The 20,616-nt window shown below is 36.0% G+C and overlaps 1 protein-coding gene across 8 annotated transcripts in view; it reads left to right on the plus strand.

Moving 5' to 3' along the window:
* The window catches only part of PARD3B (par-3 family cell polarity regulator beta), a 1,076,689-nt gene that overhangs the window by 282,141 nt on the left and 773,932 nt on the right, over positions 1-20,616 (plus strand). The window lies entirely within an intron of this gene.

The following is a 20,616-nucleotide window of genomic DNA, read 5'->3' on the forward strand; positions in this document are numbered from 1 at the left end:
AGATCATTGTCCCACTAGGTCTCTGATATATGTGTAAAGTACCTTTTTTGATTTAGATTTGGTAAACAAATGTGCTTTAGAATAAAGAATTTAATTCCAACTATCATTGTTGGCATGTACTTATTATACTATAAAATGATATCTCCTTTTATTATCTAAATAACTGAGTAAATTGAATGCTTATATTTATATTTTTATTAATTGAATAAATAATAGGCTTCAGCTATAAAAGTAACTAAATTCTGTTATCTGAAGTCTTCTTTATTGCTAAAATTTAGCCTAATAGCTTTGTTTTCTTAGATACTATGTTATTTAAGTTTTTTGCTTGAACTTTTCTATGAATAGAAAAATTAGGAGTAGGAAGCAGAACTTCAAAGGGAAATGTAATTGTACTCTTTTAGCTGCATTGCTGAGATCAAAAGCATTTGAGAGGTGACCTAAGTGGCCATTACACCTAATTGGAAAAGAAGTACAATTTCTTATTACTGCATCTAAAAATGAGGACAGCATTCTTTAAATATCACGCTTATATAAAAACTTGCAGAAACTCAATCCACATGTCTTAATTAGAAGCCACCATAAAGAAAGACATTTCATTGTTTTAATAACTTATGTTCAGAAATAAAACTGCTCTTACTTAAGCACTGCTTAGCAGAAACATTAAAACCAAGTCTAGAGAAAAAGTAGAAGATGGTAATGTTCCGAAGATACATAAGAACTGAGTTTGATTACAGTTAGAGAGAAACAGAATTTTTTCCACTCCCAAACCAGATCTATTGAATTTACTTAGTTTATTTTTGTATATATTTGGCATTTAAAGAATGAATTGCCTTTTAGACAAAACCCTTCTCATTGTAGTTGTTTCTTTTGTGTTAATAGTTCCTACTTTGCACTAATAGGATATTCCTATTTGAAAGGGGACTATTGCAAACAACAGCAATGTATGAGTTTTATGAGAAAAGCTTCCAGTATTTTTTATACAATATAAATGAATTACTGAACAGGGTTTGTGACAATGGGTATATGAACTCCTGAGTATATGCAGATGCTAACTGGGAGGGCCACAAGTAGAATGTTCAGTTATTTTATTCACCTTAAAAAATAGATATCCACGCCTGTAATCCCAGCACTTTGGGAGGCCGAGATGGGCGGATCATGAGGTCAGGAGATTGAGACCATCCTGGCTAACACGGTGAAACCCCATCTCTACTAAAAATACAAAAACAAAATTAGCCGGGCATGGTGGCGGGCGCCTGTAGTCCCAGCTACTCGGGAGGCTGAGGCAGGAGAATGGCATGAACCTGGGAGGCAGAGCTTGCAGTGAGCCGAGATCACGCCACTGCACTCCAGCCTGGGCGACAGAGCGAGACTCTGTCTCAAAAAACAAACAAACAAACAAAAAAAGCTATCATATTCTGGACTACCTGGATGATTTTTTAAAGTGTACTTCCTCAAGATTTTTGCATTCATGCATGCTTGCTTTTCTGTTTAAAATCAATGCTATAGTAGTTGATTTTTTTTCTGTATGGACAAGAATTAAATAATCATTGAAATATAGAAAAGTGAAGGAACATTGAATCATCGCATGGTGTATACCTTCTCGGTCTGTAGCATATTCATGTTTAAGCCACTGAACTTCACACTGTGAGAGAGTGAACATGCAACACTGAAAGAACAGCTGGATAAAGCAAAAGGGTGTGGCATTTCATGCCATACTTAGGAACAGCTGCGCAGAAGGAGGTGCAGTGGACATAAGAGAAGACTGGCATGGGAGACAAGGTAAGCGGAATCTGCAAGAGCCAGTAGATTCTTGGTTGTGATGGGTACACTGGACTTGAGTAGTAAGGAACCTCTTAAGGTCTCAGATAGGGCTGTGGCTGAAGCGTAGTTGTGTTCTGGAAGTTTTGTGGGTTTTTCTCTCCCTCAATGTAGTAGTGCATTTCCTATTCAATGACACCTCCAACTGATAGGTATTAGTTGTCTTAAAAAATAGAAAAAAACAACTACAGTTCTTACTTACATAGCACGGCATGCTGGGCACTATAAAGAGAAAATGAACGCCTGATCTCTATCATTAAAGAACGAATATGCTTTGAAACTCAAGAACTGTACAGATGTAAGGTAGCATTATTACTGTAATAAAGGAAAAAGCGTTGTTCTAAGCAGGCAGTTAAACATACAGAAGAAAATTTATAACACTGAAAATACCCAGAAACTCTAGCTCGTTACCTAACAGTGATTTCATTTATTGTGAAAAATGGCGAATGCAAATTGCATGCCTTATTATGGTGTCATCATCAGCAATTTCATCTTGCAAAAATGGACACCACACTATAGATAAATCTTGGAGTCCAAGTATTCAGCATTTAAAGTGCTTGTCAGTATTCACTGGCATCTTTGAATGTTATAGCTGGGGAAACTTTTAGATAACCCTTTGTTTTTCTCACACCGTTGAAAAAAAGGTAAAGAGACATTAAAGAGTAGCCCCACATTTCTTGACTGTTAAAACAGCAGAGCCAGAATTCCCTGTAAAGACTCTGCTTCCCAGATCAATATTGGTGGTGGTTTAATTTAACCTAGACATCTCTTGACTTATGCCCCTTCTGATTGAAACCCTTCGATATGGTTTGGCTGTGTCCCCACCTAATTCTCATCTTGAATTGTAGCTCCCACAATTCCCATGTTTCCTGGAAGGGACCTGGTGGGAGGTGGTTGAATCATGGGTGTGGGTCTTTCGTGTGCTGTCCTCCTGATAGTGAGTAAGTCTCAGGAGATCTGATGGTTTTATAAAGGGGAGTTTCCCTGCACAAGTTCTGTCTCATCTGCCAGCATGTAAGACATGCCTTTTGCCTTCCACCATGATTGTGGGGCCTCCCCAGCCACGTGGAACTGTAAGTCCATTAAATCTCTTTTTCTTTATAAACACCCAGCCTCAAGTATGTCTTTGTTAGCAGTGTGAAAACTGACTAATACACCTTTTCAGTGTCTTACCATTTGCTTGAAATAAAGTCCAGGGCCTTTAGCATGACCCACAAGCCCTGAGTGTCCCAGCCCCACCTACCTCTCCAAATTCATCCCTGCCGTTCTTCCCCTGCTCGCATGCCTCAATCGCAGAAGCCTGTCTTCGTTTCTTCCAGCCCAGCAAACTCCCACGGCAGGAATATTGCAACTACTTCAACTGGTCCCCATTCTTCACCTGGGATGACACCCTTCTGCTCTCATATGCAATATTTTTTTTTTAGGAACTACCTTGGTATTTCTTGACCTTTCCAACTAAACCAGCTCTCTCTACACTTTTAATTTATAACATTGTTTTCCTTTGTGGTATCTCTGATTGTTTATATGTATTTATTTGTGAGTATTTGCTTTATGTGTTTCCTCAGCTGGTCTGTTCTCTTCATGAACAAATGTGTCACTTTTGTTCCTTGCTGTACACATAGTACCCAGCACAGAATACAGGCTCAATACATAAATATATATTGGTGTTTGGATGGAAGAGGAAGTAATAAGAATATGATTGTGATAATCACTGGAAATAGAAGTAATTTGTCAGTTTTACATGATTGAATAATTGAAGCAAATATCTGCCAAAACAAGTTAGAGTCCTGTAGAGGAGCTACATTATAATGGTATTGAGCAAAATATCTTTAGGTGAAGGTAGTATTATGTATTTCTGGGCATTACAAAAATATCAGCAGAAATATATTTTAAAATAATAAAATTTTGGAGTAGCATGTATATGTTTATTAATTATTATCCTCACTAGGAGATCAAAACAGTTGATTAAGAGGAATACAGTTCCACAATGGGAGAGCCATTTTGAGAATTAATAGACTGTAGCTGGCAAAAGGAAAATAGGAGTTAGAGCTTAGCAAAGGGAGAGGAAATTTCTTCTACCCCTATCCTCCCACAGTTCAGCAGCAGTGTTTATTAAACCAAAAGTGATCAAATCACTTTTACTGTGTCAGCGATGGGCTGAAAAAGGCACCTGCATTTCATGAATTGATGAGTAATTGTTTTTAGTCCTGATTCTAAGTACCCTGTTGATTGCAATAGTGTGATGTGGTTGAAAAAGCACTAGGTTTAGAGCTAGAACACCTGGATTTGAGTCCTAGTGTCACCACTTACCTTGTTCATTAGACCTGGTACAAGTCACTTAACCTCACTGAGGGTGATTTTGTTAATGAAATGGTACCCTGCAGGATTCTTGCATGTATCAAATAAGATAATTACAGGAAAGCTCTTGGAGAACTGGATGCAGTGCTGAAATGAGCTCTGTGGAGTCATGTATATATTCGTCTCTAAGTAATGCACTTTGTGCAGATGAGGGCGCTACACCCAGTCCCCTGATCTGGACAAGCTCACGTTCCACTGGGTAGATGAGATGCACACTAAGAAATGTGTCTTGATGCAGAAATTATCACATTTCCACATACTTTGGGAATTTATAGATGTGGGGAAGAAGACTCCTTACTGAGATATCACTGAAGCGTTTTTGGGGAAGAAATAGCATTTAACCTGGACCTTGAAACATGAGTATGGTTTCTATCTGACGTTTCATTTCTTGTTCCTTTGATCCCTCCCTGCCCCTGCTTACCTCTCCTCCCCGTTCCTTATGCCTCTCTTCTCTTACCTACCCTTCCTGTCTTTATCCCCTGCTCCGTTTGCCACTCCCTTCCCCAAACTTGTATTGGGAAAGCAGTTTGATGGTTGGAAAGGGTGGTTTATTGATCTAAGATATGAACACCAGTTCAATTTTGAAATAAAATACAGATGGTCCCCAACTTAAAATGGTTCGACTTGAGATTTTTTGACTTATGCTGGTGTGAAAGCAGTACGTATTCAGTAGAAACCATACTTCCAGTTTTGAATTTTCATCTTTTCCCAGGCTAGGAATATGTGGCATCATCCTCACATGTGAGTTGTTCAAGACTTCATTATAAAATAGGTTTTGTGTTAGATGATTGTGTCCAACTGCATGCTTATGTAAGTGATCCAAGCACGTTTAGGCTAGGCTAGGCTAAGCTATGGCGTGTTCTGTATGTTAGGTATATTAAATGCATTTTGACTTACGGTGGATTATCAAGATAGTAAGTCAGGGAGCGTCTGTACTCCATTTATTGACACCCCATTTAAAAAAATTGTTAAAAACTATCAAACTATGAAGATGAAGTGAAGGATACATGTTTCTATGTAGTCTGAAATTAGCTTTCAACAGTAATGAAGTTTTAGGTTTCAGCTTCACGGGCAACTTTGTCTGATTTGCTTCCATTGACTTAAAAGTAGTCTCAGGCTTGTGTGGGATAATTAAGTATATAGATACTATTGCATTTATCAAGGGAGATATAACGCGTGGATTCATTCTATAATGTTTTACAGGAGAATTTTTTTTGTCTCACAAATAAGAATTTGACATCTCTACAAGTAAATCAGAAATATAATTAGATACATAAATTCATAAACATACAAAATAGGTAAAATGATTATATGGATTTCTAAAAGTACCTTTAAATTGGCTGGGCATGGTGGCTCACGCTTGTAATCCTGGCACTTTGGGAGGCCAAGGCACGTGAATTGCCAGAGCTCAGGAGTTTGAGACCACCCTGGGCAACATGGCAAAACCCCGTCTCTATTAAAAATACAAAAATTAGCTGGGTGTGGTGGTTCATGCCTGTAATCCCAGCTATTCAGGAGGCTGAGGCGGTAGAATCACTTGAACCCGGGAGGCAGAAGTTGGTGCGCCAAGATTGCGCCACTGCACTCCAGCCTAGGTGACAGAGTGAGACTCCATCTCTGAAAAAATAATAATGATAAAATAAAACACCTTTCAATTATACTATAGAGCAAAAAAAAAATCATATAGGTATGGATAAGTGAGTATGTATGTGAGTGTGGGTGTGTATTTGCTTGTATGAAGAAGACATGAAGAAAATACAAAGAGAAACCCTTATTTCTGAGAGGTAGGATTGTGGGTGAGTTTTTTCCTTTATGGTTGTTTTTATTTTAGATATTTTCTACAGTGATCATGTATTTTATTATAAAAGTGTTATAAAAATGAGTTTTTACATGCTATATAGAACTAAAAATACTTACAAATGCAAAAACATTATGTCTTTTGAGATGCATGGCCTCTACAGAAACAGTATCCCTCCTGTTTTTAAAATCACACTTTTGATATCCAGTGAGGTATTTCACCTTCAATAACATGAGGCGTTTAATTAACATCCAGTGGTGTATGATTGGACCCCCTGATGTGTCATACTTTCACGTGAATTATTATCTTGCAACATACATTCTAGTAATAACGATGATGTTATCTAGTAAGTTTTCATAAATACTAAGACTATATAAAAATCTTAGGTTTTCCTCTTTATCTTTTAGACAGTACGTAGTTCAAAGTATGCTTTTGACAAGAGCCTGCATCTTCTAAAAATCTAGGGACATGTTAGAAATTAATGCATTTAGTTTACCATTTTTAAATAACTGAGTTTTATTTCATTGACATAAAGGATCCAAGATTTTAAGTGTTTGGATTTTATTCTCTTAAAAAATAAAAATTACTTTTTTTTTTTTTTTTTTGGAGACAGATTCTTACTCACTCTGTTGCCCAGGCTGGAGTGCAGTGGCACAATCTTGGCTCACTGCAACCTCCTCCTCCCGGGTTCAAGCGATTCTCCTGCCTTGGCTTCCCAAATAGCTGGGATTACAGGCACGTGTCACCATGCCTGGCCTGGTCTTTCTTAAAGAGGGCTTTCCCTGAGTGTATACATCCAGCTTTGTAAGCTGATGAATTTGGTTCTCAGTAAGTTTGTAAAGAGACCCTGCTCATGTCTGATGATGAGGAGCTCACTATTCTGTAGGAAAGACCATACCCTAGTTGGGCAGCTCTAATCATTTCGAATTTTCACCTGATTTCTGCCTCTCTGTAATTTCCAGCCCTTGGCCATATGTTGTTTTCTGGAACTCTAATGGATAAGACTATTTGCTCTATGAGATAACCCATCACATATTTGAAGACCACTATTTGTCCTACCTAACTTTTGTTTTTAAGGCTCACCCCAACAACCCACCCCCAGTTTGGTTCATTCAGCAGAACTATCTGGAGCACTGTGCCATAAGCAGTGGGGCTACGAAGATGACAATGATAACATCAAGGAGCTCACAGTATAATGGGGGAAAGACAGATACATACACAGGTAAAATAAGTGCTGTAGAAGAGTAATGATAACATCAAGGAGCTCACAGTATAATGGGGGAGAGACAGATACATACACAGGTAAAATAAGTGCTGTAGAAGAGTAATCAACAAAGAGCTATGAAACCAGTAAGATTCTAAAAACTGACTTTGTGCTGAGCAAGAGGAGCCTTTTCAGAAAAGGTCAAGATTGAATCAGGTTTTGTTTTTATTGTTATTATTATTATTTTTTGAGATGGAGTCTCACTCTGTCGCCCAGGCTGCAGTGCAGTGGCACGATCTCGGCTCACTGCAACCTCCGCCTCCTGGGTTCAAGTGACTCTCCTACCTCAGCCTCCCAAGTAGCTGGGATTACAGGCACCCACCACCATGCCTGGCGTGTGTGTGTGTGTGTGTGTGTGTGTGTGTGTGTGTGTGTGTGTGTTTAGTAGAGACGGGGTTTTGCCATGTTGGCCAGGCTGGTCTCAAACTCCTGACCTCAGGTGATCCACCTGCCTCTGCCTCCCGAACTGTTGGGATTACAGACATGAGCCACCGTGCCTGGCCTAATCAGGTTTTGAGTCAAATAAAAATTTTCTTTCAAAGAAGCAGAGGATGGAAGGGTATGATGTGCAGGGCCATTTCTGAGCAATTGGTACACATATACAGTGTGATAGAAGAAATAAGACCTAGTGTTTGATAGAATCAGTAGGGTGATTGTAGCTTACAGAAATGTATATTTCACATAGCTATTAGGGAATAATTAGTCTTTCTAGCATAAAGAAAAGACAAATATTTGAGATGATGGATATCCCAGTTATTTGATCTTTAAAAGTATGAATGTATTAAATTATTACATGTAACCAAAAACATGTACATCTATTGTGTATCAATACACAATGAAATAAAAATTTAAAAAACAACAAAATTGCAAGACATTGAAAGGGCCTAACCTGGCTCCCAGAGTAGAAATTGTGTAAGAGTGTTCTAGCGTATCCTTTGCTGTTTACTATGTAGATCATAAGTTGAGGAAAGAGATTTTAACCATGAAGTTAAAGTCATATGCTACACCAAAGTAAGCTAGATGTTGATTTGCCAAATCTGTAGTTAATTTGTCTCTGCTGGGCTCCATTTAGTCTTTGAGTTTGCGAAAGGAGTTGTTTGCCATAATGTTACAAGGTCAGCCCTGTTCTGGGATTCTATTAGCTACAGTTAGTGTTTTGGAGTATCAGAAAAATGGTGCTTCCTTATATTCAGCTCATGGCATCAGGAGGCACAAAATCTGTGCTTTTACAGCAGCATAAATTTCCCTGGTCAATGTCAGTTGTGTTAGTAAGGCACATATCATCATATCAATTATACATTTTCTATGTCATTTTGTAGACATTTTTTTGAAATAATAAAAGTATTCTCTTACTTCCAGTAAGGTAGTCTCAGGAAAACACTTAAGTATTATATATGTAAACCAAACAGACTTTTCTCACTGATTAACTGTATTTTCCATTTTGATTTTAGAAATATTTACCTTAAGCCTGGCCACAGCTTTGTGGTGACTTCTTCAGTGTACTCCCTGCCTCAATCTGATGTGGCCATGCACTCGAAATTCTTAACTTTCTATGTACTCTTTTAGAGAGAGACGATTTGTATAATCTTTCTCTTCTCTACATCCCACTGTTCCCTGTATGTCCCTCCTTTTCTCTTGTGCCTCATTTTGTGTGTGCATTTGACAATTTTGCATTCTTATTCTCAAGATTAAGTAGAAGGGGAGGAAAACAAGCAAACAGTATGATCAGCAAGAAAAAAGATCATCTTATGAACTGGCAACCAAATTCTTCATGAAGAATTTGGTTTTTGAAGAACAACTGTGTTTGTTCGAGATAATACTTTGAAAAAAGATTTGTCGTAGAAGTTTAAAAACTTGAATAGAAAGCTCTCATTGTCTGTAAGGCTAGGTTTCTGCGGCTTTTAATGTGTAAGAGACTTGTCCCATTTAACAATAAATATTTTAGTGCCACTTAAAATTATAATTAATATATCTTTCTTAAAAGTGGCATTCTCTTCCTCTGTGTGTATTTCTCTTTCCTCAGCCCCAAAAACACATATTCAGGGAGGAAAGGTAAGGGATTTATATGGATTTATATCCTTTTTCCATCACTACATCAAAATTTACACAATTTATACAATTTAATATTATTAAGGTAGTTAATGTAGCAGTTCATATGAAGTTAGTAGAAATACTTTAAATCATATAAAAATATAGCTGAATATAAATTGAAGGGTCAGAGATTAAAGGGTGAAACAAGTTTTAAAAATTAGAAGCATTTCCAAATTCAAGTTATTTGGGATGGCTCTAGAGAAATAATTTAATGACCTTAGCAATACTTTAGGAAAACTTTTACCTAATGAAAAATTCTACTCCAAAGCTGTGTTTTACTTCATAAAATTAATATAAAGTGGAGAATTTCTCTACATCTCCACTTTCATGCTTTCCTTTAGTCCTAGTAAAAAGGGACCCAAAATCTTTGTTTTACCCTCCCAAATTATGCACTTTAATATGAATACATGAAAATAGATTTTAAAAAAGAAGTAAATAAAAACAGATGAATTTGTCTTTTTTGTTAACTATGGGCCTTAGACAATAGCTTTCAACTCTCCATAGAATTGGAACAACTTGCATGATGTTGTGTACAGTAAGATAACAAAATTGTATATATATTGTATGAGGCAAATACGTGTGGTTGTCCTATCTAACCACAATGATAACTACAATAGTGTCATCCAGGGTTTCATCTTCTGCAGTTCAGTTACCTATGGTCAACCACAGTCGTAAAGTAGGTTGAGATAATCACAATGAGATATTTTGAAAGAAAGAACAGTTTCACATACCTTTTATTGCAGTATATTGTTGTAATTATTCTTTTTCATTATTAGCATTGTTAGTCTCTTATTCTGCCTAATTGATAAGTTAAGCTTTATTGTATGTAAGTATAGGAAAAAGCATAGTATATATAGGGTTAGGTGCTATTACCAGGGACAGGCATCCACTAGGGGTCTGGAAACACATCCGCTGCAGATAAGGGAAGACTACTGTACATAATTTGATTCTTTCTTTTTCCCAAATAGTGGTCATATTTGATCAGTCACCTTTGCTCATGAACAGGACATTGGCAAGGACAACACAAAGAAGCTTGTTCTGCAGCTCGGTTTTCTTATGTTAAATATTTAGTTTTCTGCTTGCTTCTTCTTATCTGTTTGTATTTAGTAAGGCTCCCTCCTTCTTATGTGATAGGATGGATGCTGCTGGAGAGGTTGCTAGTGCATGGAAGCTCCAAAACAGAGCAGAATGGAAAATTATAGCCTCAAGGGTATCCTTGGGAAGGAGCCAGACAGACAGTGCATGCCAACATTGAGACAAAGCTAAAGCAAAACTACCAGGTATTAGAAAACCCAGAGCGCATATACAAGAACAAAGCAAAAAATTCCTGTTACTCTAATGGTGTGCCTTACTTTTCTTTAATTTTACTTATTTGTAAAGTAGAAAAATGCCACTCTTGTGTCTTGTTGAGTTACAAATGCAACAAGTAGCATTCTAGAGTGGTATGTTACTGTCAGTGCCTGTTTTGGGTCACTTTAATATATTGCTGTTTAATTGATTTTATATCTGAAGATGCAGGTCTTTAACATATACAGATTTTTACAAGATCACTGGAATACGGCTTTCTTTTGTTTTGTGATGAGGGCAAATTTTCTGTGGTTTATTTTTCCCCATTTCTGGTGAAAATAATATTCTCTTTTCCTCTTCTACAGGGAAGATGGCAGTTTCCTCAGTTAAACTTAGGATCTTTGTCCCTTTTAAGTAGGCCATTGTATAAAATACAAATTATCAAAATTGTATCACAGTAATAATTAGCTAATTTTTTTGCAGAAGTTTTTTGGTGGGGGGTTTTTTGGTGTCAACACAACTTAAATCTAAAATAACAAATAATAAGAGAAAACTTTTTAACTTTGTAGGAATATGTGAAATTGAATAGCAAACTCAATTTAGATGAGTTCACATGAATAACATACTTCAGGTTGGTAATATTGCAGAAGGTTCAGCTGCCTCATAGAAAATTAAATCTCTGAAAAATTCCCCGACTAAAAATTATTTGAAAATTCTAATTTTTTCTCATTATTTGGATTTTCTTATGTTAGATTTCATTTCATGGAAGGGTATTGAGTTTGTGTGTATTCCTGCGTATGAACGTGTGCTCATGTGTGCTCTTAATAGGGGTTATTTTTCAAAGCAATAGTCTTTCAAGCCTTTCTCTAATCTCTCCAGCATCTAAAATGAGGTGATATAAAACTCCCAGGTGGGTACTAAATATTAGATTTGTTGACACCAGCATGGGTGCTTGAGTGGTAGTGGGAAAAAGAAAAGTGATTGTCTAGAGTTTGTATGCTACAGAATTAAGGTGGTTTCAGCTGCTTTCATTTCCTTTAAAGAATAATATTGTTTTTTTCAAATGAGGAGGATTAAGTAAGCACCTTAAAAAAAGAAGAGCAATATATTGACAACATCTGGTATGAAGAGTTATTATAAAAGATAAGAGGATCTGTGTCAGAAAAAGAATAGAGAGGGAGAATCTCTCTAATAATTAAATTTCTTTTAAATGTGCCTGAAACATTAAGGGGGTTTTTCCCATTTAAATTTATCTTTAAAAACTCCCTAGAGGAGAATGGTTTCTGTTACTGCTGGTTAGAATTGCTGAGCAAATGTCTGGAAAAGATGATTTTGAAACAATGTATTTTGTAATGTTTAAACATTTTACATTTTTGTTGAAACCTGACTTCTGATGAAGAAAATCGCTCTGTACAGCAGGACTGCACTGTGGGCTACTTTTCTGCTTTCTCTAGAGCTGAGTCACTGAGGACTGCTACCTTAGCTCCTCAAAGCTGTTAAATTTCTCGAAGGGAAGCTGAGTCATTAGGAAATGTACCAGAATAGGAGAAAGTAGGTCATTTTGCTAGACTTGGCAAAACTTTCATCAGCTTCAGATTCACAAGATCTGCAGTTCTCAAACTCCACTCCAGGGTTAATCAGAATCTCCTGGAGGGCTTATTCAAACATGGGTGTCTGGGCCTTCCTGGCAGAGTTCGTGATTCAGTAGGTCTGAGCTGGGCCCCGAGGATCTGTATTTCTGACAGGTTCCTAGGTGAAGGTGATGCCGCTAAACCTCGGCCCATACTTTGAGAATTGTTGAACTAGTGAAAGCTTGGAGAGAAAAAAAAATGAGACAAGCCTTCCCCAAAGGTTTGGCAGTGAGCTTCATAGTTGGATGGAGGAGGGCACTACCATTTATTAATCACTAGATACTGTCCCAGTCTTAACATTCAATCTTCCATCCAATTCTGTGACATAAGTCATGGTATATCTATGCTGCATAATCATCTGTACAGAACTCACAGAACTCAGTTAGTTTGTTTCCTTCCTCTCCTCTCCTCTTCTTTTTTTTTTCTTTCTCTATTTCCCTGGCTGAGGTACAGTGGCATGATCTTGGTTGACTGCAACCTCCACCTGTGGGGTTCAAGTGACTCTCCTGCCTCAACCTCCTGAGTAGCTGGGACTACAGGTTCACACCATCACACCTGGCTAATTTTTGTATTTTCATTAGGGACGAGGTTTCGCCATGTTAGCCAGGCCAGTCTCGAACTGCTGACCTCCTCAGCTTCACAAAGTACTGGGATTACAGGTGTGAGCCACTGCACCCAGTCCAGAATTCAGTTTCCTTAATCAACCTGCCCAGAGTTTAAAACCAGAGAAGCAGGTGCATCTGAATTTCTGCCTTTGTCTGTTTGGATCTAAAGCTTCAACTCTTTCTATCAAAACATACTTTTGTACTTGTTCTCAACGTGTCTTTATTTCCTCTTCTTTTTCATTCATACATGTTATTCAGAGGATCTCAAAATTCTTTGGAGTTTTACAAAGGAAAAGCTCAATTTCCAAAATTTTTTTGCGACCTAACAGCCCCTACCATCAGGTAACACTAATTTATTTAATATTGACTTTGCACCACAATGAGATACCATCTCATACCAGTAAGAATGGCAATCATTAAAAAGTCAGGAAACAGGTGCTGGAGAGGATGTGGAGAAATAGGAACACTTTTACACTGTTGGTGGGACTGTAAACTAGTTCAACCATTGTGGAAGTCAGTGTGGCGATTCCTCAGGGATCTAGAACTAGAAATACCATTTGACCCAGCCATCCCATTACTGGCTATATACCCAAAGGACTATAAATCATGCTGCTATAAAGACACATGCACACGTATGTTTATTGCGGCACTATTCACAATAGCAAAGACTTGGAACCAACCCAAATGTCCAACAATGATAGACTGGATTAAGAAAATGTGGCCCATATACACCATGGAATACTATGCAGCCATAAAACATGATGAGTTCATGTCCTTTGTAGGGACATGGATGAAATTGGAAATCATCATTCTCAGTAAACTATCGCAAGGACAAAAAACCGAACACTGCATGTTCTCACTCATAGATGGGAATTGAACAATGAGAACACGTGGACACAGGAAGGGGAACATCACACTCTGGGGACAGTTGTGGGGTGGGGGGAGGGGGGAGGGATAGCTTTAGGAGATATACCTAATGCTAAATGGCGAGTTAATGGGTGCTGCACACCAGCATGGCACATGTATGCATATGTAACTAACCTGCACATTGTGCACATGTACCCTAAAACTTAAAGTATAATAATAATTAAAAAAAAAGTTTTTGGGTAAGGTGAAAGAAGAGTAATGCAGAATAAGAAGAATGCTGAAAAAAAAAAATATTGACTTTGCTTATGAGAAATGGCAATGTGTAAAGCTGATGAAAGCCGAAATTCCATCAGATGGATTTAGCAAATTAGCAGAGAGGAGAGAGAAACTACTTAGTTTGTGAGAAACTGCTCGTTTGTAAACTATGCAAAAAGGATAGACATTGTCTTACCTAATCACAAATAAGCCTTTCCCAAAGGAAGTGGTTACCTTTTAAATGTGTACACTTATGTTTGTTTTTATCCAAATTTGTGCCAAGGAATTATGTAATTATTATTTCTGTAAAAAAGTTACTTAGCCATTCCTAAGTTATCATTCGCTGATGTCTGAGAGTAAATAATTTTAGTACCACTACAAGTAAATTGTAGCAGAAAAAAAAACTATGAAATAGACTCATTCTGAGTCATTGCTTATAGCCATTTAAAGTTGATTAGCAATGTTAGTTTAGGAGATGTAAAAATGCAAAATTTTATTTTTAAGTTATATTTTAATTTGAGCTATAAAGGAATGTTTATATTTATGGAAACTCAACTTTATGAAATATAAAGAAATGCTCTCACAGATGTCATTTTAGATATATGATATTAAATCTGCTAAATTCAAGTAAAAGTTTTGGTACTAACCTGTGAGCACCTGGATGGCGGTGGCTGGGTGTTATATATTTTTACATGGAAGATGAAGTCCTGCATAGTGACTTGTGTGTGAATAGGAGTCAGGGAGTATTGACCAAGTGATAAACCATTGCTCCAGCGAGTTACAGGCCTATTCTTTTTAGCTCAAATCAACCCATTAAATTATTTGTGAGATAAAAATTTTCTCAAGTGTATTTTTCCAATAAAAACTTGAAAAAGTTGTTTTATTTTATTTGAAAATGCATTAATAACTTTACACTATTGACTTTCCCCCTTTCATATATTTTTAAATATGAGAAGGCTATTATCTGTTTATATGTGGTTATATTGCCATTTGGCCTCAATTGCTCTTACTCTCCTCCCCCACTGGGCCACATTTCTAGGTCAAATTATAAAGGGAAAAAAGATGCAAGACTTTCAAGATATAATCTCTCACAAAGTATATATCTTCAAAGAGGAAAATGTATCCTGCACGCTGAGGATTACCTATAGCTAAATGAGAGTTGAAAATAGAAGCATGTGTTAAACTGGAAGTCAATTTGGGAGAATGTAATAGAGAACAGTCTGACAGGTGTTAATGTTACCCTCAAAGGGAATAAACTAGAAGCTATAAAAAGTGTATGTAGCCACCACTCATTATGATACATGATATTCTTGCTGACTTGAAATAGGAAGATGAAAATAACTAGTTTGTTTAAAGCTGCATATTCTGATAATTTAGGATTTAACTTTCTGCTTTGAACAACTTTTTCATATGGAAAATCTTAACTTTTTATAGGTATAATTTGTTATTTTTAATAATGCTTATAAAAGTTTTTTTAAAAAAGTAAGCTGTATTGTAGAAATCATCAAATACCAACTAGAATTATATTTTAATATTTTATAGATTTTACTCATAGAGTAAAAATTACATTGTTAGATATGTAAGGGGTGGTAATACCTTTTAAAAATCTTGGTTGTCCTTGTTTGTTCTGTAGTTTATGAAAATCAGAGATTCTAAAGATTGCACCTATACATGAAATCTGATTTACTCTTTTGTGCAATATAAGAGTATGGCTGATTTCTTTGAATTCTGAGAACCTTACGTAGGAGACCCTAACCTTTACATAGGTTACAAGTGAATAGATTCTGATTTCAGTTGATTTTATTTCATATAAAACTATAACCTTCACAACTACACATCAATCTCAAACTTCTTTGAATGGCTCACTACTTAAAAGCCATTTTTCCCTAAATGATATGTATAGATATAAGTGACCTGAAAAATATTTTCAAGATTTTATTGTCCTTCTTACCTATATGAAGAATTGACATATATGCCTATATAGAAGTGGAAAATATGTATATAATAAAACACCACACATAGTTAAAAGACAAGAGCCAGATTGAGAAAATATCTGCAGATTGGGAAAAGAATAATTAATGGTCAAAGGATTGATATCTTGAATATGAAGGAAAGTTTCTATAAATCCAAATAGAAAAACAAATGAAGAAAAGAAAAGGAAAAAAAAAATGCAAAGGTTTTGAATCATAGGTTTACAGAGGAAAGGAATGGCAAACACTGACAAGATGCTCATGCTCACTCTCTAGGAATTGGTAATTAAAAGAAAATGCTTTCTTAAGATTGGTAAAATGGATAAGGAGTGATAAGATCCAGTGTCGGCTTTCTACACTGGTGTGGGAAGGCAGTTGCTCTTCATATTACCAATGGTGGGGATGGAAATTGCTAAAGACTTTTTGGTAGGACAGTTTATGAAACAACTTTTAGAACTAAAAACAATGTGTAAATTTTGATCCAGCATTCAAATGCTAGGTATCTGTTCTAGAGAAATACATAGGCGTGTACACTGCAGAATTGTAATAGCTAAAATTAATCCCTAATTGCCATTGCTGTGGACACAAAGTTCATACGTTGAAGCATTAACCCTCAATGTGAGTGTAAGGAGTTAATTAAAGTAAAATAACTTTGTGAGGCTGGGGCCCTGATATGATATGATAGGGTTAGTGTCCTTATAAGAAGAGTTAGAACTTGTGCTCTTTCTGTCTCTCTCTCTCTCTTTCCCCAGCTATGTGTGTACAAGTACAAACAAGTTCCAGTGAGCACACGAGATAGCCAGGAGGCTTCCTATACCTGACATTATTTCTTAAGCCATTTTCTTCTACGTACAGATGACACATTATCTCCTTGTTGGATGAATGCATTGTCTTCTTGTTGAGAAAAAAATTAATTCTTATACCAGGAGATTCTGACTGCCTGTAATGTGTTCAGTTCCCTGGACTACAGGGAATATGCCCAGTCCACCATTCCTTTCAAAGTCATCCTCTGACTGTAGATGAAAGGAGAGAATTAGAGTCATAGACATTGGGATTGCTCTCTTCTTATAAAATGTACTCTATATTTTAATATAGTCATATTTGAAGTGTGTTATTTTTATCATAATCTGTATATACACTGGTTCAAGAATAAAGTAGCCATCACACAGATTAAGGAATAGACTGTTGCCACATATTTCTATATCCTGAAACTATGTATTGTTTGGGTATGTTTGTTTCTTCAGGAAAATGTATAACAGCTATTTTTCTGTAACTTTCTTTTTTTTTTTTTTTTTTTTTGCTAAGCATTGTTTATGTTTTAACTACGTTGATAGGAGTAGCTGCTGTCCTCTATTGCTGTAACTATAGAACAGTGGTTTTCAAATGGCTTTGACTGGAAGCCACCATAAGAAATATGCTTAAATTGCAAATCAGTGTGTATACACGTGCAGAATTGAAACAATTGAAATTTTAGAGTTAGCTTGTCTAGATTCATAAAAAAAACTAGGGAGTTTAACATGGCATAATTAATAAGGTCTTAAATAGTAAATACAGTTGTCCCCCTTTATTTGCAGCTTCATTTTCTGTGGTTTCAGTTATCTGTGGCCCTAAAATATGAACTGAAAAATTCCAGAAATACACAATTCATATGTTTCAAGTTGCATTCCATTCTGAGGAGTGTGGTAAAATCTCGCACCATCTCACCTGGAGCATGAATCATCCTTTTGTCCAGCGTATTCACTGTCTATAGGCTACCATCCATTCCACCTGGTAGCCTTCTAAGTCATCAGTTCAGCTGTGGTGGTACTTCAGTGCTTGTGTTCAAGTAACCCTCATTTTATTTAGTAATGTCCCTGAAGCATAAGTGTAGTGTTGTTGGCAGTTTGGATGTGGTAAAGAGTCATTGTCAAGTGCTTTAAGTGAAAAGGTGAAAGTTCTCAACTTTAATAAGAAAAGAAAACATGGTATGCTGAGGTTGCTAAGATCTGTGGTAAGAAGGAATCTTCTATCAATGAGATTGTGAAGAAGGAAAGAGAAATTTGTGCTAGTTTTGCTGTTGCATCTGAAACTACAAAAGTTACAATCATTCATCTCACTTCATCTGATCACGTAGGTATTCTGTCATTTCACATCGTCACAAAAATGAAGAGTCCAGTGCAATAAGATATTTTGAGACCACATTCACATAAGTTTTATTACAGCGTAGTTATAATTATTCTATTTTATTATTTTTATTAATCTCTTATTCTGCCTAAAGTTTATAAAGTTTATAAGTTAAACTTTATCATAGGTGAGTATGTATAGGAATAAACATAGTATATATAGGATTCAGTACTATCTTCAGTTTTAAGCATCTACTGGGGGTCTTGGAGCATATCCCCTGTGGATAAGGAGGGACCACAGTTTACCGTCTGTCTTTTAAGTTTATTCAGTTCTGATTTTAGAAGTTAGTAAGTGTAGGGTTTTAGTTTGACAATTATTATCAGCACATTGAAAAATATTACTGCACTGTTTTCTGGCTTCCAGAATTGCTGTCAAAATATCAGCTGTCAGCCTGGGCAACATAGTGAGACCTTGTCTCTACAAAAATAAAATTAAAAAAATAATAATTATCTGGGTGTGTGGTACATGCCTGTAGTTCCAGCTCCTCTGGAGGCTGAGGCAGGAGGATCACTTGAGCCCAGGAGATTGAGGATACAGTGAGCTGTGATTGTGCCATTGCACACTCCAGCCTGGATGATAGAGTGAGACTCTATTTATCTATCAATCTGTCTGTCTGTGTATCTATTATTTATATATCTATCTATATATTTTAAGCATATATTAAAAATAAAGTCTGTATTCTTAAACTAAAAGCTGGCATATGTGCTTGCTAACTTCCTGGATCTCTTACTTTGAATTTTACTGTCTATAGGTTATTTATAGTCTTCATTTCATAACATTTTTCAAGTAAAATTTTGTTTGACTTTGTTTTGTTCCTCATTTAGAGTTTCTTCTGTCTCATTAGAAGATAAAGTTTCTAGTTTATCATTAACGATTTTAAAAATCAATCTTTAAGGTCCTTTTTAAAGATCTTGTTAAGATTCTTTAAGTTGTTTTCTCATTTCTCTCATGATTGTATCATTCTATTTCTTTGATTTAGAGGTTGCTTGGCTATATAAATTGACTTTATGAAAATTCTTGCAACACATAATTTTAGGGAAGGAAAATGTCGCAAATTAGGAGAAGTGGTTATTGGAAAAAGACATCCACTGAGATTTAAGAGTCAAATTTGGGGTCTATTAATCGTGACAGAATAATTAGAGTGCTGTCATTTTTCAAGCAGATAGAAAAATGAATACTCTGTAGGACATACAGAATCTCCTGAGAATTATGATTATTTCTAATTCACAAATTACTATATGCATATTATTTAAAAATAGAAACTCTTTTGGTAAATATGTTTGTAATTAAGACTTCTAACTCAGCCATTCAGCATTGCTGTTTCAACATATGACTAGGCTGAATATTAACCTTCTTGCAACCTTTTACATGAATAAGTTTGAGGCACTGAATTCTAACTCATATGAGAAGAATCTTGGCACTTAGGGAATAGTGAAGTGCTGACATCTTTGTAATCTAACTTCTGAACCTTTTCATGAAATTTAAATGTTATTACAACGTTATCATCCCAAAACGCTAATTTGCATAATCTTTTAAAGACTGCATTTTCATACATAGGCCTTCATGGGCATCTAATAAATGACAGTTAGTGACACATTACTTAGCATTTATCAGAAAGAAAATGTTTTTCCTCAGAAGAAAAAAATGTTTTTTCAAAATGCTGTTCTTCCTTTCTAAATTTGTTAGTGTATTCTTACTCATGACTAGAACTTACGTTTAAATTAGCATTTTTTTTTTTTTTGCAGCTGGCCTAGGTAATCATTAAAAATTGGGAATTAAATGAGTTATTATTTTATAGAAGGATAAGTAAATTGTCATTTAGTATTTCTAGAAGCAATGGTGGTTTCTGGTAATGGAGAAATTGAGAATTAGTGCATAGCAAATGAAATAAATTGGTATTTTTTTAAAAGCTGAAGAGTTAACATATTAGATATGTGCGCATATCTATGCATATGCCCATACATGTCTACAAGTCTTTTGGAACTGGCACATGTTAATCCAGGTCTCAGATGGTAGTCAATCCTGTCAAACAATTTGCATGGTTTGCCTTGGCAAAATTCCAGTATTTGATGCTTTCAGATTTGCTTCTTGAAGCTTAGTTTGTATTTTGTCTCCATTTTGTTTCATTGAAAACAGTATGTGATGTGAGATCTGGTGGCATGATATTCCTGTTTTGTTACTTTTCTTCTTCTGGTATTTCTACTAAATAAACAAATGTGAAATGAGTACCTCATAATTGAATTCATTCTTCCAAAAGAAAAGAAGTAATTGAAACCACTGGGTTGCTTTGATATTTTGCGGACAGTAAACCTTTCTGGGACAACTGAGATTGTCTATTTATTGTGATTGGGACTCATAGGCTTTTGAGAGGTAAACCTGGGTGAACTTTCTTAATCAGTCAAAAAAATATATGTGTGTGTATATATATATATATGTGTGTGTGTGTGTGTGTGTGTGTGATTAATGGGGTGAAAGTGATGAAAACATGTAAAAGGCAGAGGCAGTTACT

The sequence above is a fragment of the Pongo abelii genome, chromosome 11, assembly GCF_028885655.2.
Source record: "Pongo abelii isolate AG06213 chromosome 11, NHGRI_mPonAbe1-v2.0_pri, whole genome shotgun sequence".
Taxonomy (NCBI): domain Eukaryota; kingdom Metazoa; phylum Chordata; class Mammalia; order Primates; family Hominidae; genus Pongo; species Pongo abelii.